Here is a 17,954-nt window from a genome sequence, read left to right on the forward strand (position 1 = left end):
TAATTAAATTTTTGAGTAATGAGTGAAATTATACACGATTGTATCCAATTCGTCAGTGTTCATCTGCAGGGCGCATCGTATCCGTGTTAAATGTATCACTTCACGTCCATTTGGTCTCCTACTCCCTCCTAAGAAACAGAGCATAGTCGTATAATCGTGAGATTAAATGAATCAGAAGACTGAATTTTAATTGGACTCACGAAATTTCTTCCCGCGTTTGTGAACATAACTTTTTTCTTTCCTCTCCTTTTTTATGGAGCTTATCCCGGAACTAGTGATCATTTTCTTGGGCGAATCTCCACATCCGGCAGGGAACGTCAATGCTAATAGGTTGGCCCTTTTCATACGTAACAGACGACGTAATATTTTAACGACTCCGTCACATGGTGTCCTCCCTTTATGTACATACATATATATATATATATATATATATATATATATATATATATATATATGTTTTTTCTCGTCCTCCTCATCCCATTTCGCCCCTACCCCCCCCCCCCACACCCTTCGAGAGCTCCCGAAAGAGAATACCCTCTACCTGGATGTTACAGAAACGACTCGATTGCGCCACACAAATGCGGAACTCATTAGGATCACGGCTTTTGTAATCCCTAAAACGGATTCGGCGCGATAATCCTAATGAAGACCATCAGCTCGCTCAATCCTTGGATGGCAAACACGTAAACACCAGCTCTCGCGCGCGCACGCCGCACGGCAGTCGTCGAATGGGGGAGGGAGGGAGGAGCAGGATATGGGGGTTAGGGGGGGTGGTGGAGGTTTGGAAGGGGTCCGGTGAAAGAGACGAATGTCGCTCTAAGCTCGGTTCGGATCGTCGTCCGCCTTATTCCTTCAAGTTTTTTTCCGCTGGCATTTCCGTCGTTAATTAACGCCACTGTTCCTCCCAAGTCCTTCCCTCTAATGCCATCTCGTGGAAGTCAAGGGAGGGAGGGGAGGTTTTTGAGGGAGGGGGTTGGAAGGGTAGGTTTCCGTCAGTGGGACGTTGGGGGAGGGGGGGGAGAGACGTGAGAGTTGAAGGGGTGGGTGGATGTGGTGAGGGAATTTCACGCGCTGGTGTCTCCTTTTTGGGGAATGTACAGGAGGGAGGCAGGAGGTAGGGGGAGGCAATGGGGAGAGAGGATTGATTTGAGGGTGCGGAGTGGGACGGAGAGGCAGGTCGAGTCCGCATGCCGACGTTATCTCCCGCCCCTCTCACACAAACACACACACGCCACGCCATCTCACCCTTCCCCCACCACTCATTCTCGCCATTGCGGCTCGCGCCACTTTCCCGGGGGCACGCGACTGGCGTCTTTCTCCGGCGCCATGCCGGTGCATGCGCTCTTCAGTTCACGGATTGGCATGCCATGGGCGTGTGCTTGGGTATAGTGCGTGTTTCTCGTAGTCAGACCGCGCATCGAATATGATGCTAGTAGGGCCACGTGATGCTCATGTCCCAGCATCGGCCGTCGATTCAATTACCTAGGAGTAAAACGTGGGTGAACACGATACATCGTGACATGGCAATGTTTTTTCGGTCATACCAATTTAGTGAGACTTAATTGGGTATGCCGAGTAATATAAATCTTATAACCACATCCAGTACCTCCCTCTCGTTTTGAATTCATTCGCATTATTGACTGACTATGCCATTTTGATAATATTGACAACATAATCCTTCTATAAACATCACTAGTATCATAATATCGTTACTAAGTAATTATTGGCCCTCGATATATCATTTTAGTATACTTGAGTATACTTGCTCACAGTTGAGTGGTAAATATAAAAAACTCAACTTGTTTGATGCCCCATTAAACATATTTACATCGTATCTATGCAGTGTCAAATCGCAAACCACTTATTGTATTTATAACTCATTCGGGACTGAATTATCATTTCAGAATAGATTGAAATACAGAGAAAAACCCCTTGAGATCATGAAGAACTGCCATTAAACTTGAAGTATCCCAATATGATTACATAACTCGAGTTCGTAGGCCCTGGGCACTCAAAGGCCTGATGCTTGATTAATCATGTGAAAACTATATGAAACGTACGTTTTACATGAGATGTCGAGCTAATAATCCAATTTGATGAGAATGCAATTGGTAGGTTGGACAATAACACCAAAATAAGAGATTTTTATCGTGTAAGTAGATAGGTTGAAATATACTTTCTTCCCCTCTAGCACATGTTTCTTTATTTTATTCGTTAGATCGGTAGATTTTGTCTCTCTAGGATCTCGAGAAGTCATTCACTTATGGCTTTTCATCAATTTTCCGATGGCAAAATCGTTCCATTGGACATAACAACCATACCCGATCTCACGACACTATGATTTTCCGGATGAGCACGTTCCCCACCTGACTGAACCGACCGGTGCACATAGATTGATACGGTAAATATTTGCTTATACCTCCCTTCCACTGGTTTCTCCCTCGATATGTTTCGTGACCGGCGTCCCAACCCTCCACGGCTCGCGGGGTGTTAAGCTGGTGTAGAATCACGCGATATTGGCAAAAACTTGCAGAAACTCAACTATCTATTGGTAAGTGAGGGCAGTGCGAATCATATCAGCCTGGAAACGCTTATATGATTCGCAGCAAGAGTCATGTTGCCACGTTGATCGACCAAGGCGTGAGATTGTCGCCTCGCACCCGCCACGACGCGGCTGAAGTGAGTGCGCAAAGCCCAATGCTCTCGAACAAAAATGAGAAGGCGTTTGAATGGAGCGAGCAGGTAAATTGGGCCACCGTTAGGGAAGAACTTCCGCTGCCCCGATCGGAATTAATTGGCGATTGGCAGCTTTGTCACCTGACCTCCACCTCTTCCGATAGCAGGACAAGCACGGCCGGTCACCCCGAGCCCTCACTCCCCGAGCCGAGCGAGCGAAGCGTCCGAGAAAAGCGCGTGCTTGATTGGCGGGCTCCGCTCATGAATTCTGCCATCATGTCGCGGATAATCATCTGAGTCTCTTCCGTTGGGACGAGGGGATGTGGACCCCGCGAGTGATTGCGACGAAAGTAGCGCAGTGGTAATTAGGTCGCGGAGACGAGCGTTGACTTCCGAATTATTAAATAATCCCTATTTCCGTGCTTCTCAAAAGGAAGAAGAGGATCGAGTGTGGACTATTATAGAGAATAGACTCGGGATTAGTCTAGCCTCGACAATGACGAAATTCAGACGTTATGGCTTCGTTGAATCCTAAATTATAAATGCAAGAATCCCGAAATATTGATACCGCGACGTACCAACCTTGACATTGTCGAGGAACTCCAATTTCAACAACACTATTGAATAAGTACCCAGAGCGTATTGTATTATAATTACTGAGGTGGCGGACAATTCCACATATTAAATGCAGCTTTGTTGAATACGAAAAATAATTGTTCTATATCACATGAATTTGAGTATCACAAGCTCATGATACTATACATGTGAAAGCATGATAAATTGAAGAGTACAAAGGAAAATAAGAAGTTATTGAAGTAATAGCCCTGAAATTTTCATTTTTTTCCTAGAAAAACAAGAATTATGGTGAACCTATGAAACTATTTGCAATCAAAAATACCGAATAAGCAGAAAGGCATATATATAAACCCAGTAATGATATATATACATATGTACATACACATATATTTGTATGCGTGTATATATATATATATATATACATATATATATATATGTGTGTGTACATTATACATACAGATACATGCTTATAAAAAACACCGTAATCAACCCGAAGGTCAGTTTGGTGGGTGATGATAGAGTTCACACCGTACTAAGCCTGATGGCATGTGGAATGTGGAATTCACACATCAGGGTAGGGGGGCCAGTTCCTTTCCCTGGGCCGGTTATGGTTTCCCAGGAAGATCTGGTACCCGTTATTCAGCATTAGCAATTTTCTTTAAATAATAACTACGTATTTATCTTGTTTATCTGGAGAAAATTTGAGTGTGCATATATATTGAGATGCTAAACTACGATTTACAATTGTTTTGCAATAGCCAGTAATTGATAGTAAATTTAAAATTTAGAATTTGCAACATTTTAAATGTTTTTTCAATGCAAAAATAAGCATTAATTCGGAAAATTACAAATTCATAAAGTTTATGTTAATTCAAGTTGTTTAAATTTATTATTGAATGGTATTTATGAATTTTTCATTGAAAAAAGAGAGAGGTAGTTCTTACGGTACGTAGGCGTAAGTAGTTAGCTTTTAAGAAGTGTCTAAAACCCCACCCTATCCGTAAAAAAACTAGCAAATATGTATATAAATATTTTTTTCCTGGACAAGAGAATATAATTTAATACACGCGTTATTCTTGCCATGATTGGCTGAAATGCTTATTCACGGTAAACTAATTCAAGAAACTGAATCTGCCAAAATTCATTAAATTGCATGATTAAATGTAATCGTGTCTCTTATATTTAAGGAATGTAATAATTTACATACACATTATGAATGCGTTTGGACTCCAAATAATTGCTCTACCGTGACCCACAGTTTAAAATGGAAGTGTTAGCATCCAGCATTTTATTACTACCCCATTTGGTCTTCCCATAAACTTATGATGTTCATATTTTACTGAGAAAACAGAGAAAAGTTCAATGCTGAATTATATGATATGATTCAACTCAAATATGTTGAGGTATCTTACACATCCATATTTCATAAGTCCTATTGCCTATTCGGGTCCAGATTTTGAGCATATAATTGGGAAAAGTGATGTTAGAAATATCCATTAAATAGCTGTTTGCTTTCACATTGTCATTGGCATATTGTATTTGCGATCTGCCTTTGCCGGTTAAGTTTGATGAAGGCAGATATTTCTCGTATGCGAAGATACGTAAGAGTGCTTAACTTCTCATTCATAACTAAGTTTAGAATAGCCTACGGCATATTGGACTGTATGCATGCAAATCTCGTCGGAGTCAATGATCTTTCAAAAGCCTTCCTTGATAGTGATTCTACAGTATATTTGCACCATTCTTTAATATTGCACTCGTGCTGCAGGGGTTTCACCGTGCACTCAACATTAATGTTTAACGCGAGTTTAAGAAGCGTTTCATTGAGTAATTAATTTCCAAGACGACACCGGTGTCTCTAGGAGAAAGCATCTTCTCCATCGTGAAATGCCAAAGGGTAGCTCACCATGGGATCATCAAATTAAACGATGCTTGCAGATAAAATATTTTCCTTTCGGAGAGCTTCACCGATGATTGTATTTTATTTTTTCTCCCTCTCATAAATTCTTCGCTCTTCGCCATTCTATTAATTTCATTGCTTCCCCGTGCATTTCACCCCACTCTGGTGGCCTCTTTCGGTTAAACCTTTACGTTAACCTTATCTTTGCTGTCCCTTTGCATTCTCACGGGGCACGAATGCACGCTTGCTTCAGTAGAGAGAGGGATGATACACATTTTAAAAATAAATTCGCGAGATGCTCTTCCGCTGCTATTTCCCAGTTTTTTTTCTCCTAAGGAGAGCGGCGAAACCTTCCTCTCGGGGAGTGGTGAGGGAGGGTGTGTCCCAGAGGGCGGGGTCGGGCGCGAGGTGAGTTACCCTCTCCTTCCCCATTCCGCTCTTCATTCAACGGGAATTGGATAATGAGAAAGGGCTTAGGAAAGAAATCGGGAGGCGACATGAGATCATGAAAACGAGGCCGTGGCCGTGATTGCTCCTTCCCAGGGGCTTAACTACCGGAAAGTTAACTACCGGAGGCAAGGGGTGAGTTTGGGGAGGGTTTAGGAGCTGGGAGTATGGAGTGGGGTATAGGGGTTAGAGGTGTGTCAGATGGGACGGGGTCGCTCCGAAAACCCGTCCCAATTTCGTTCATTCGATCCTCCGGGGTCCGTCCCGCGGAATGGGTTTGCCCGTGGGAGGAGGTGGAGAGGAACCACACGGAGAACGGATGATCTCCCCCCCCCCCGGCGGGCTTTGGAAACGGGGGAGAGGAAAAAAAACCCCTCCCTCACACCGGAGGGGTCCTCGATGCTACATTGACTGTGCCGTTTCGCAAACGACCCCGACCATGCTTCGGATCGTGTCATTTGCGTGGGGTGGAATGCAGGCTTGTAACGAGATTACCTTGATCACGCCACGGCGGTGAGAAACGAAAAAAACAAGGTGTTTCGCAGATGAGATAATGCGGGAACGTATCACAGGAAACCCGAAGAGTGAGTACACACGCTTCTCTTATATTCATGTCATCTATTTATCTTTCTACTCATCATGTGACATGGAAAATTGATGCGTCTAATGCCTCATGCTTAACGACGAGAAAGTTCAGATGGGCACTCACGGTTCACGAAGGAAACGAACAAACTCCATCGATATGTTTTCAACCGTGTGTTTATATTGGATCCATTTTTTTTTATTTATGGTATCATGGGTATGTTTGAGCTCCGAGTAAATCTTCGATCTTTAAGCCTTTCGTACACGAGTGTTCCAGTTTTATATAAAACCGTGGTGACGTTCACGCGAAGGAAACAAGTGGTCAAGTCTATCGCTCAATAAGTAAGTCTATCGAAAGGAAACGCATAAAAAATTCCACTGAAATTTCACCAACTGTCGAAATATTGTGCCTGATAATGCACTTTTGAATAGTAGATGGCATTCATCTTTGCATTCATAAGATTCTACTTTGTCATTGAAGGAGAATTCTACCGCAGAGACTAGTTTAAATTCGAATTACAGATTCATGAGTGATGTGGTGGAACTGTTTCACAATAACAGAGGTGAAGACTATTGCAATTTTCCTCTGAATATAATTTAGTGGAAAATATTACAATATATCAAGTATAAAATTGTAATAGAATCTATTATTAGCTTAAAATTAACTTAAAATACCATCCCTAAAGTTTAAATCTCAACTATAATGTACAGCAGGAAACACAAACAGCAGCTCAAAGTGGTGCTTCCAAACTGAGACCAATAACTCGCCACCGATTATTGACTGACGTTGACGATAAACTTCGGTCGAGGCAAGTTTGTTATGAATTCCCTCGATGATATCATCGGTGTCGGTTGGTCATAATCATTTCAACGATATTCAGCGGTCAGACTCTAAAATATCATTGTTATTTGCTTTTTCGTCAACAAACGTTAGACCTAATCCCGGTTGAGCTCGACTTGATCCCTTGAGCTAATCACGACACTGGTTTAGATGGTTTGAGTATCATTGATATTTTTGTGCTGAGTCCAGCATCTTCGTGGAGAGGTATAAAAAATAAAACCCTTTTTAAATACTTTCAAATGCCTTCGACCCCATACTTATGTCGTTATTAGTGTTAATTGAGATTGATTTGGTCGTGAGAAAATGTCTACGCGACACTAATTGCACCTTCAGCCCTTGGAAATCAGATCTTACCCCAGGTTTGAACTACTAACTCTCAAACTTAATTTAAATTTTCATGGCGTTTGAGCACTAGTAAACATTCTTTAGTTGCGTATAACGTATAGCACAAATCAATGAGAGTTGTTATTTTCCTGGTTGATCTATTTTCACCGTCTTCTTAAGTCGGGAGCTTTGTCATTGCAGCTATATATCTCTCTCCATTGCTGTTCTTTTCAAATACTTATATGCTTAGATTCGCGTAGAACTTTTTCTATCATCTAGAAACGTCTTTCTTGACTTTCCTCTTCCTTTGTTTCCCAGTGTGTCGCAGAATATGGGCAAAAAATTTAATTTTATTTTTTCCATGTCTACCATCAAATTCATTTCCTCTTCAATCCCTCTCAGTACTTCTATTTCGTTTTTCCTGCCTTTTCATTTCGCCTTTTTTTATCCATCCCCAAATTCACATTTCCATTTCTTTCAACCGAGACTCTCTCATCTTTCCCAATTTTCCAAGTTTCACTTCCGTATAACTATGTACCCAAAGAAATCGTTTTTGGAAAAAAATTTCTAATTTACAATTTCATGTGTTTGTTTCCTAAAAGATTTTTTTATTTCCGTTCTCATTCTTTTACTATTAGCTGCAGAGGTATATCTGTTACCTCTTGCAATTACGCTTCCAAGTTAGCAGAACTCTTCCACTTGGCTTATCCTTGATAGTCCAATCATTAAATTCACAAGGAGTTTTATCCTGTTTATAGAGGCTATCATGTCTGTAGTTTTCTTCATATTTATTTTCAGTTTCCATTTTACCAAAGGAAAATGAACTGAATTTTGAGTATTCTATTCATATCTTTGCCCTATTTCTGCTAGGGTCGCAATAGCATCCTTAAACCTAATGCAGTATATCTTTCTTTCATTTATCTTTATGCCATTGGTCATCTCATTTTTTGTTGATTAACCGCGATGGAATTTATTAGCAGCCCATTTCTACATGGCATTTGGCAATTTAGGAGTTCCATTCCGAATTTAAAAAGTAAAATTCCTTTCTCCAACACTTTAGGAGTCGTTATCCTAACAAAATTGGTCTGCTACTGAGTTTCAACATATCATTCAAAAGAAATGCAATTATAAATATTTCCCAAAAACAACAATGGCCTCATAAAAATTATGTGGAAAAGGTTCAATATGATGTACTATTGTAATAAATCAAACGTGGAGCATATCCCTTTAACTCTTTGTTGACTCTCTGCCAATTGTAGAGTATTCTATTTAGGAGGTGCATGATGATATATAAACTCCTGTTTTAGCCTTAATTTGGCAGTCTTCGAAATGGCCCAATAAAAACTGGCTGTTGACTTTCCCGTCGTCTCATAGGAATGATTTTGGAAAAAATTAGCCTCGATCACAAGTTTATTTCCTCGGATAAGTACGAATATTAAGGCAAATTGAACCAATGTAAGAATTAATTTATGAGTAATTAGTAGGAAATTGAAGAGCGGGTGCAAAAAAGGAAACTTGTCAACTGAAAGCGAGCCTTTAGTGCGAGGGTGTTAGTCGAACGATCGCTCTATAGGTCTTAAGGTGCCCGTTTTTCCTTTACGTCTTGCCTTCGCATCCCACTCCCGTTTGAAGGGACACTAAGTGGTCACTGAATTTCAATAGGTACGATTTATTATCTCAATCGACTCGATGCAGGGAAAATATTAGGTTAGCGGAGAAGTGGGAGAAAAGTAATAGGCATTTTGAATGCCTTAAGTGTGGATTGAAATTAAGAAATAGCGAAGAAAGAAATAATGGCGAATTAAAGTTTTAGTATAATCATAAATCACCATAGATGAGTGAAAGTTTTACAGAGACCATTCTGTACCGTCTCCTTTAAATTAGCGCTCCACATCCCACTAAAATAATAAAACCCATTCCCTTCTTATATGTATATTCGTCCACTCTACTGCATCACTATCGATGATACCCATAAATGTGAGCTTTGATAAGTTGTTTTAGCGTAAGGAAATCAATTAATAAAGCAACTTCCCTGTTACAAGAGTTTCGTTGCCTCTCTTTTTGCTCTCAATATTTTATTTGGAGCAGAAATCATCAATTCCGGGCCCAGTGTTTAATGGATGGATTGCTTAAATTCTATAGCCAGAGTGAAATATATTTTCCAAAAAATTCGAGTAAAGGAGGCGAAGAAGTTCGGAGCCAGCGCGGAATGCCATGTAAAAAGTATCATTATAACAAAGTAGTGACTTGAAGATAAACCAAATTTCATTCTCAGATCATTACATTTTTGTAATTATTCTTATTTATTTATTTATTGACTTAAATGGGCGATGTTGAGACTAATAGTCCCTTCTTCAACCTAACCCTTACATTACAGGCATCACATTGAACATATAACCAAGCCCTGGAGGAAAATCCGCCTAGGAATCCGCGGCCAGCGGCGGGGTAACTAATTATGGTAAATTAATAAATGTCTTGTAAAATTTCTTCTTGCCAAACCACTCGCGATTGCAATTTTGGATACAAATATATAGATATTATAGCCATATGAAAATATGATCGAGAGTAATTGTCATTATGTAACTATTCCTAACTTCTGTCTTCACCACTTGCTGTCTCTATGTTGTCGCGTGGACATAGTAGGGTTGGGTTCGTGGAATCAAAGAGTGGCTTTCATTGCTGTACATTTGTTGGACTTACTACGCAAGGAGCCCGGCCCGGAAGGAAAGAGGAAGCGTAGAGACAACAGCAGGTTCGGCCTCCGCAAGAGTTCCACAACCTTTAGTGTCTCCAGTCACTTCCCTGCTAACCAACAGACTAGAATCCCTGGGCAGTTGCCCTTCGTTTTCAATACTGCTTCGGTGAGACAACGTCCACCCCTTCAGCGTCAGTGGTTGTGCAATTGGCACATGGGAAACAATGACGAGCGAAAGTGTAAATGACGAACGTGTACTTTTCCAGTGTTAGTGACGTCACTGCCCTACTTGGGGCGCTCGGGGTTTATATATGAATTCCCGGGTACAAAGACCGAGCACTGAACTCCATATCATTAGCGGTAGGGGAGAGAGCAGGTTAACCTCGGTAGTGGGTGACTGTGTCCAGCCACCGTTCGCCAAATTTACTATCGCGGATTCGGCGAAAAGGACACTAGCTCGCATGAGTCCTTCTAGATGTCCAAGCATCATGTCCCCGCGACATTGTGTATTGAGACTGCCATCTACTTGGCTTTTCCGAAACATCAGAACTAGCATCATGTCCCCGCGACGTGTCCCAATGCCGTCGATTTTGCTTCAAGGATTCCTTGAGATGACAACCGCGGAAGCCTTGCCTCTCCTGCGGCTGGGCACAACATACGACCCAACGAGCCGAGTTCCATCGTTTGCCAGATCTTATACTTAATTCTATTTATATCATTTTTTCGTGAGATAATTAATTGAGAAGGGTCCTCGTTTCCTTTCTTAATTGTGTTCTTAACGTGACGCCATCACTCAATGACCGCCCCACTGGGGTCAGACGCCTTTACAGTTGCCTCACTGAGGAACCTACGCTGAGAGGACAACCTTTCGTCTGACTCCTAGTTTTCGACCCATTTGCCGCACTGTAAAAATGTTACGTCGGTCACTTTGGCCATTGATTTAATTGACTCCACAGGAACTAAATACTCATACGCAGTATCCAAACAGTTCTGAAAAGATTTCTGAAACAAAAAGGAGATCCACGTCTTTCTTGAATCAACAAAAATGGATGAGAAAAATTCATTTTCGTTCCGAAACCTTTGGCTCACTAAGTGCACGCACGAGTGTCTCCCCGCCGCTCCACTTCTTATTACCTCCCCACTGAGGAAGAAGAAAAATCCTTTTATCATCCCTACCCCCCCCCACGCTCGACTCATTCTCACCCCCCTCCGCACACCCACCACCTCCCGGAATGCTCGAAATTCTCCGGCAATCGTGGCTCCTGGCTCCGGGGCGCACCCCGCACATGCCTCGGCAGAACGGACAAGGGGGGCGGGGGTGAGTCACATCATCAAAAGAGGCAAACATAATGCCCTGTGGGTCAGAAGTATTCATTTTCCCTAATGGAAACGGCCACTCAATGGCTCCAGGATGAAAGAGGATGGGTGGGAGCCGAGGGAAACGGGGGGTGAAGGGGGGCGGGCAGGAGGGAATCATGAGAAGGCCCATGAATATACGTTGGGTGCTTGTGTGCTCGTGTGTGCGTCTGTGCGTGTGACCATTTGTGACCGTATCCCGCTTTGAAAGAGGGATTCGAAGATCGGGTGTGTTTTTCTTTGCGTTATGTGAAATATATGGAGTAAGAGGAGCATCCAATATCGAAATTATATAGAAATATATTTTATTATTAGGTAATCTACCAGTTTCATAAATATATATTTTTTTAATGATTTATTTTTTTTATGTGCTCGTGTGTGTGTGTATGTGTATATATATATATATATATATATATATATATATATATATATATATATATATATATATATATATAAAGATATGTGTGTGTGTGTGTGTGTGTGTGTGTGTGTGTGTGTGTGTGTATGTGTGTGTGTATAAACACACACACATACACTCACACACGCACGAATAAGTCAAACCTCAATGGAAAAGCGCTCTTGCAGCTAAAAGACACCGTATTTTCTCTTCTCCACCCCTCCGTTCTACACTTTTAACTCCTACCGCCCCTCGCCAATTGCCTTACTCCCCAATAAGTCGACTCCTTGGTCTTCCCTTCTCTGTTTTCAACATTCACTTTTCCTTTCTCCTTTTCCAACTCCTGGGTACCCAGACCGTCCATTTAGTCTTTATAAGTCCAACAAACATGTAACTACTGCGAAAATTCTGCCCCTATTGATAACTTTCCAGTGGGAGGAATTCCACTGAACGTAGACACCATATTCTCTCTCCTCTCTCATCTCCAATTTTAGTGTCGGTTGAATGGTCCATTTGGAAATCGTTCTAAGATCTAATTCCTGAGGCTCGGTCATTGATGTTTCCGAAAACCCCATTTATTACGCTATTTAACTTTGTGGCACAGTTTGGAATCAAGACCCAACTGCTTATGGTCCCATATAAACTTGGTGCTTATGGCTCCTTATAGACGTAAATAAGCAAGGCAGATCATTGAAAATATCACGCAGTTATGCTGTCATCGGACTTGTTGTTTAGAAGGCAAGTTCGAAACATTGATGGAGTTGAAATAAGGAGAGTGGGAATCATTAAACGAATAGTGGAGAAATATTTGAAAGAAAAAGCTAAGAATCGTTGTTAATTCACGTAATAACTCACATTTAATTACATATTTATGGCTGGGAATCTTTTGCAGAAGGAGCTAGTTTTAAAAATAAGCAGAATGAGGAAAATAGCCTCCCGTTCTGTGAAGTTTCCATGTGTGGATCGGAAAGTACGCGTTTACAAAACTATTATTGGAGATACTGTTTTGCGATATGCCAGAAGCATGATATATTACATGTATGACTCAAAATTTGAGAAAAGTACAATACATTCGAATTGAACTCATACGTGGAGGTATGAATCATTGCATTAGCACTCACTTCATTAGCAAGCGAGACCACAGTGAAAATGTATGGAAATTTCTGTACGGTTAGGAAACTTGGTCGAGGAAGTAAGATTATGGGCATGAATTGGAGGCTTTTGAGATATGGGTGTCGAGATGGATAGAAATATTACGAGGGTAGGCTGAAAACTAATGCACACATGCTTGTAAACCACAAACAAAATGACCTTCGGAAGCACTTCTGATGGCATGTGGAAGTAACATTCACCTTCAACATGCATGCGCAGGTTTGAGGTCATTATATTTATCCATTGTATTTCGAGAAGCGGAAGTATGGAGACGTGTTCTCGTGCTATGCCAATACGAGTTAAACAGAAACAAATTTTCATTAACTGCTGAAGAAATTATTCCTACTGAGATTCATTGCCATTTAAAGGCTGTATATGGAGACGATGCTGTTGTCTACTGTAAATCGATGGGTAGGAAAATTTCGTGGTTGTGATCCTAGAAAAGCCATAATTGTTGGTGGAACACGCAGCGGACGTCCGATCACTCCCACAGAAGATATACATCTAAAACTGGTCGAAGATTTGATTCAAAATAACCGGCGAAGCACTCAAAAGCGTATTGCAAACCATATTGGAATATCTAAGGAAGAAGTTTGTCGTGTTAAAGGCACCCTGGCGCCAAAAATCTTGCAACATGACTACACTCGTCCACAAACCTCGTGCGCAACTGGAGAGGCTCTGCAAAACCTGAAATTTGAACCGATGCCACACCCTCCTTATTCTCCCGATTTTTTCCTCAACTCAAGAGACACCTCAAGGGTAATCATTACACCTTGGACGATGAGGTGAAGGCAGCTGTCAAGTCCTGGATTTGAGAAAAGTCAGAAGTGCCTCAGTGATGGAATGAAAAAACTTGTTACACGTTGGGAGAAATGTGTTAGCCTTAATGGTAACTATGTTGAAAAATAAATATATGATTTTGAAACTTGAAAATTGTGCTTTAAAATACTTTTCGCTCCATCTTGCTATTTATTTTTGTTCGCGCTCTAAAAGCATGTGTGCATTACTTTTTAGCCTACCCTGTAAATGGCTGGAAGGGAGTGGGAGAGAGGAGAGTATTGTGAAGATGAATTGTAAGGAGGAAGATGGGTTATAGTTTCATCATAATAACAATTTGGGGGGAGAGAATTTTCACTAGGATGGATAGAGAGGAGAATGTTTATTGAGCCTAGGTATGGAGAGCTGAGAAATACATGTTGGGTGAAACGGAGAAACGTAAAGGGTTGAGGAATTGAAGAACGTTTTAATGTATTTTTGGTCACGGTCTGTATAGTTATTCGGAACTAAGAAATGGCCGACGTTCATCCTGTGTCCATCCAAAACCTACCTTAAATATTATGATGCCAATTAACAATATTCTAAACCGTTGTTTATAAATTTTATGTGATGAAGCATTGTTTTAAAAAACTTAAAGTCTTAATATGGCTTATTTAATATATTAACGCATACTGGTATATATATTCAGTTGTATTATGTCCATATTGGGATGCAAACTCAGATAGCCCAAGACAAACAATAATAATTAAACTTATTGATTCTACCAAAATAGAGTTTATAAACTATTGAAACAGTAATGGGACGGATTTCCGGGACTTGAGTATCACTCCAGTTTTCATATATGTTCCATTAACAGGTGTGTTATCCCTCTAACAGGTTTTGTATATGTTTTTTTCGAATATTCAAACGACTAAGATGACGATTAGCGCATTACTGCTTTTAAAATTTATATTTTCAATTAACTAAATAAAATGACTAAACAGCTCATAATGGATGCTTTCCAAACAATTGATAAAGCTTAATTTACGTATTAAGGAAAGAATGTAGAATTAAATGAGAAAGGTGTGAAGCGTACTGGTGTTTGATCCAAAGTAGCCATATTACATAGACCTAAGACCTTTAAAACCCTTACTAGTGATATGGATAGTCACTATGATGTAAAATATCATTATGTAAGCTCGAGGACACATCTAGGGGAACCATTAGTCGAGAAGAAGTTCTCATTGGCTACTGGTCGTACTGTGACACCCCACCGTCAACGGCGTTCGCCCGGACACCGCCAGAGGCGGACATGGCATTACACGGACAGTCTCTAATTGCAGCATTAATGAAGGATGCATTCAACATTCATGGTGCATAATATCCATCTGCCACGGAGATTGGACGTCATTAAGAGACGGGAACGTGATAATTTCAGTCTGCGTGGAAGATGACGGTCGCCTTTGCAGCTGAAAAAGTTTCTCTCAGCCAGAATTATGTTGTTTTTTCAGCTGAAGTATAGAAAAAGTAAGTACTCATGACCTCTTCGGAATTGGCAGCGACATCGTTGTCGAGGACAGAGGGTCACTGGGAGATGCAGTTAAGGCATTGGAACCTCCAGCAAATATTTAGGATTCAAATATTAATTTTCTTGCGGAATAGTGGTGCACTTGGGTTAATTTTACGCCCCATTAGTAGCTATTACGCGTTTTAATGAATGGACAGATGAGCCGCACTTCAGGGCTTTCCAATGTGCCTAATGCTAGCGCCAAAGTGGACGGCATACAAAGTAACAAATAAGATGGCCACCAAGAGCAAAGTAAAATTGTATTTAGGGTATTCTTTTTAAGACTAGCCTAATATTGACCAGCCATTGATCATTTGGGAATCGCATAATGTAATGCATAGATTGTAACGATTCAGTGAACTGTTAATGGTCATTTTGGCGTCAAATACTTATTTATGTAAACAATATTTGGACCTCCGCCGAGTCTCCCCATCTCTTTCCTGGTGTGCATATGTATATAGAGACAAAAAAATTCTAAAATAAATCTTTCCTCGTCCTTAAACGTCCCACATTAGCAAAAACGACACTCACCCTGTTTTCCACGACCTGCTTCCTTCGTATGCAGCCCTTCAACTTTATTATAAGAAATATTTTACCCGTCCTTCCCAATGACTAAACTACCGCTAGCCTGCTGTTCATATGTCTCTCAGTGGCATTTAGACGTTCCGCAAATCTTTCAAATATTCTTATTACCTTTTAAAAATACACCCAAATTCCCATATTCCACTGGCTCCAAATAAATCTCGACAGATGCAAAACCTTCCCCATACCCATCCCCAATTCTCTCCGGCAATAGCACCTTCTCAGAAACCTCCTATCCCTTCTGGCTTCTTCCTGCGCCAAAAGCAATGTACAACAGTGCACACTATTTTGACCGAGCTTCTGTGTTTAAAAAGATGTGTGCAAAAATCGTGCCCAAGCTGCATTGGTTGTTCGCCAGTATCTGGCAAAAAAATCAATCACCATCCTTGATCATCCTCATTATCCGCCAGATCTCGCCCCCTGCGACTTTTTCCTATTCCCAAAATGCAAAAATGTGATAAGGGGACATCACTGGGAAGATGTGGATGCAATAAAGCAAGAAACGATGAGAAAACTAAAAAGCCTAACTGCCGTGGATATCCAAGGGCGCTTTTAGCAGTGGAAAAGAATATAAATTAAGTGAATAGCAACAAAAGGAGAGTACTTTGAAGGGGACAAAATCGATGTAGGCTAAATTTTGCAAAATAAAGTTTTTATGGCCTCGGTTCGCGTATTTATTGGACAAGGTATTATATCTCCTACACTGTCTACTCTGTCTGGTTTCTTATATCGGAAATTGCTCCACGCTCCTAAATAAAAGAAGTAATAAACACTGAGCACTGTATGTATAACCCATTCTCCCATTCCACCTCCTTCTCAGTTCCCTGACATATAACTACTCAGAACCAAACTTTTGATAATTGCGACAATTCAACTATAATTCCCTCCCCTATTCACCTGCATCAATCAAATTAAGAACAGTAGAAGTGACTTGCGTTTCAGTCTGTTACTCTTCTCTCTGATGAAGGTGACTGGTAATAACGAAATATTGAAAGTTAGTCACTTTTTCATTTGTGTTTTTTCTTTTATTTTTATGTTTCTCACGTAAATGTTTAGAATCCCCACAGTGGTGAAGTTTCTGTGAAACATTATTCACACACATAGGGTTTCTTTTGGCGATACGGTGATCATGTCTTCTTCAGCAGATGGTAGTAAGTATTGCCATTGAGGACTCTTCTCAGGGCGGGGGCATGAGAGGCGAAAATGGAATAGAGCGCGGACGAAGGGGTTGAAGAGTGGCGTCAGCGGAGAGATTGGTTCGATGGATTATGAGGGGGTCGAACCGAGGGGGTGAGAGGTGAGTGTGGAGTCTCAAACATGAGTAAAGGGCCGAGGGATTGAATGGGTAGGTGAGGGGAAGCAATTTGATCGGAAAGTGTGCGTAACTAACTCACTCTCTCAATTTATCTATCTAATCATTGGATTCGCACTTTACCTTCTTCTCTAACGCAATGACTTCATGTTGAAACATAATTATAAAATTTAATTTTTGAGAAATTATCAGTCATTGCTCGTCGCGCGTTACTGAGACCTTCGCGATGTTCTTGGGGACGGAAAAGTTAGAACCCAACGGCTTTCACCGCTTCAAAGCGTGCTCTTGTTCCGAGTGGCACGGCGGATTTGGGATTCTCGGTTCTTCCGACGGACGCACGGGGTCAATTCACCGCGTGGTCCCGCAAAACACACGAAGCAGTACCTCATTGAAGCGCATCGCCTCTACGCGACCGCTATGTCCGCTGTGGGATTCAAACCACTAGCATGACCGAGTAGGCGTGTTGCAACGATTGTTCTCGGGCAATTTAAATTGCATAATGGTGTTATTTCGGAAGGCGATGGATCGCTTAGGTCATCTGCGTCACTCTGGATATATGGGCGACTCGGAAGAGACGGGATAATTAGGCAAATCTGCATTTCAAATGGAGGGAGTATTTAGCTGGTGTGCTTAAATGGCAACTTAATGATTATGTCGCTGTGTTGGCTGTCTTTTGTGGCCATTTGGAAATGTACAACGCCAATGCAACTCTCAAGTTCGTTTCATTATGTAATAAAATGCAACATAAACATATATTTTATCATACTGCGATCAGTTTTTATCGTATTTCA

This window comes from Hetaerina americana, unplaced genomic scaffold, assembly GCF_022747635.1.
Source record: "Hetaerina americana unplaced genomic scaffold, ioHetAmer1.1.p SCAF_10, whole genome shotgun sequence".
In the NCBI taxonomy this organism is placed as follows: domain Eukaryota; kingdom Metazoa; phylum Arthropoda; class Insecta; order Odonata; family Calopterygidae; genus Hetaerina; species Hetaerina americana.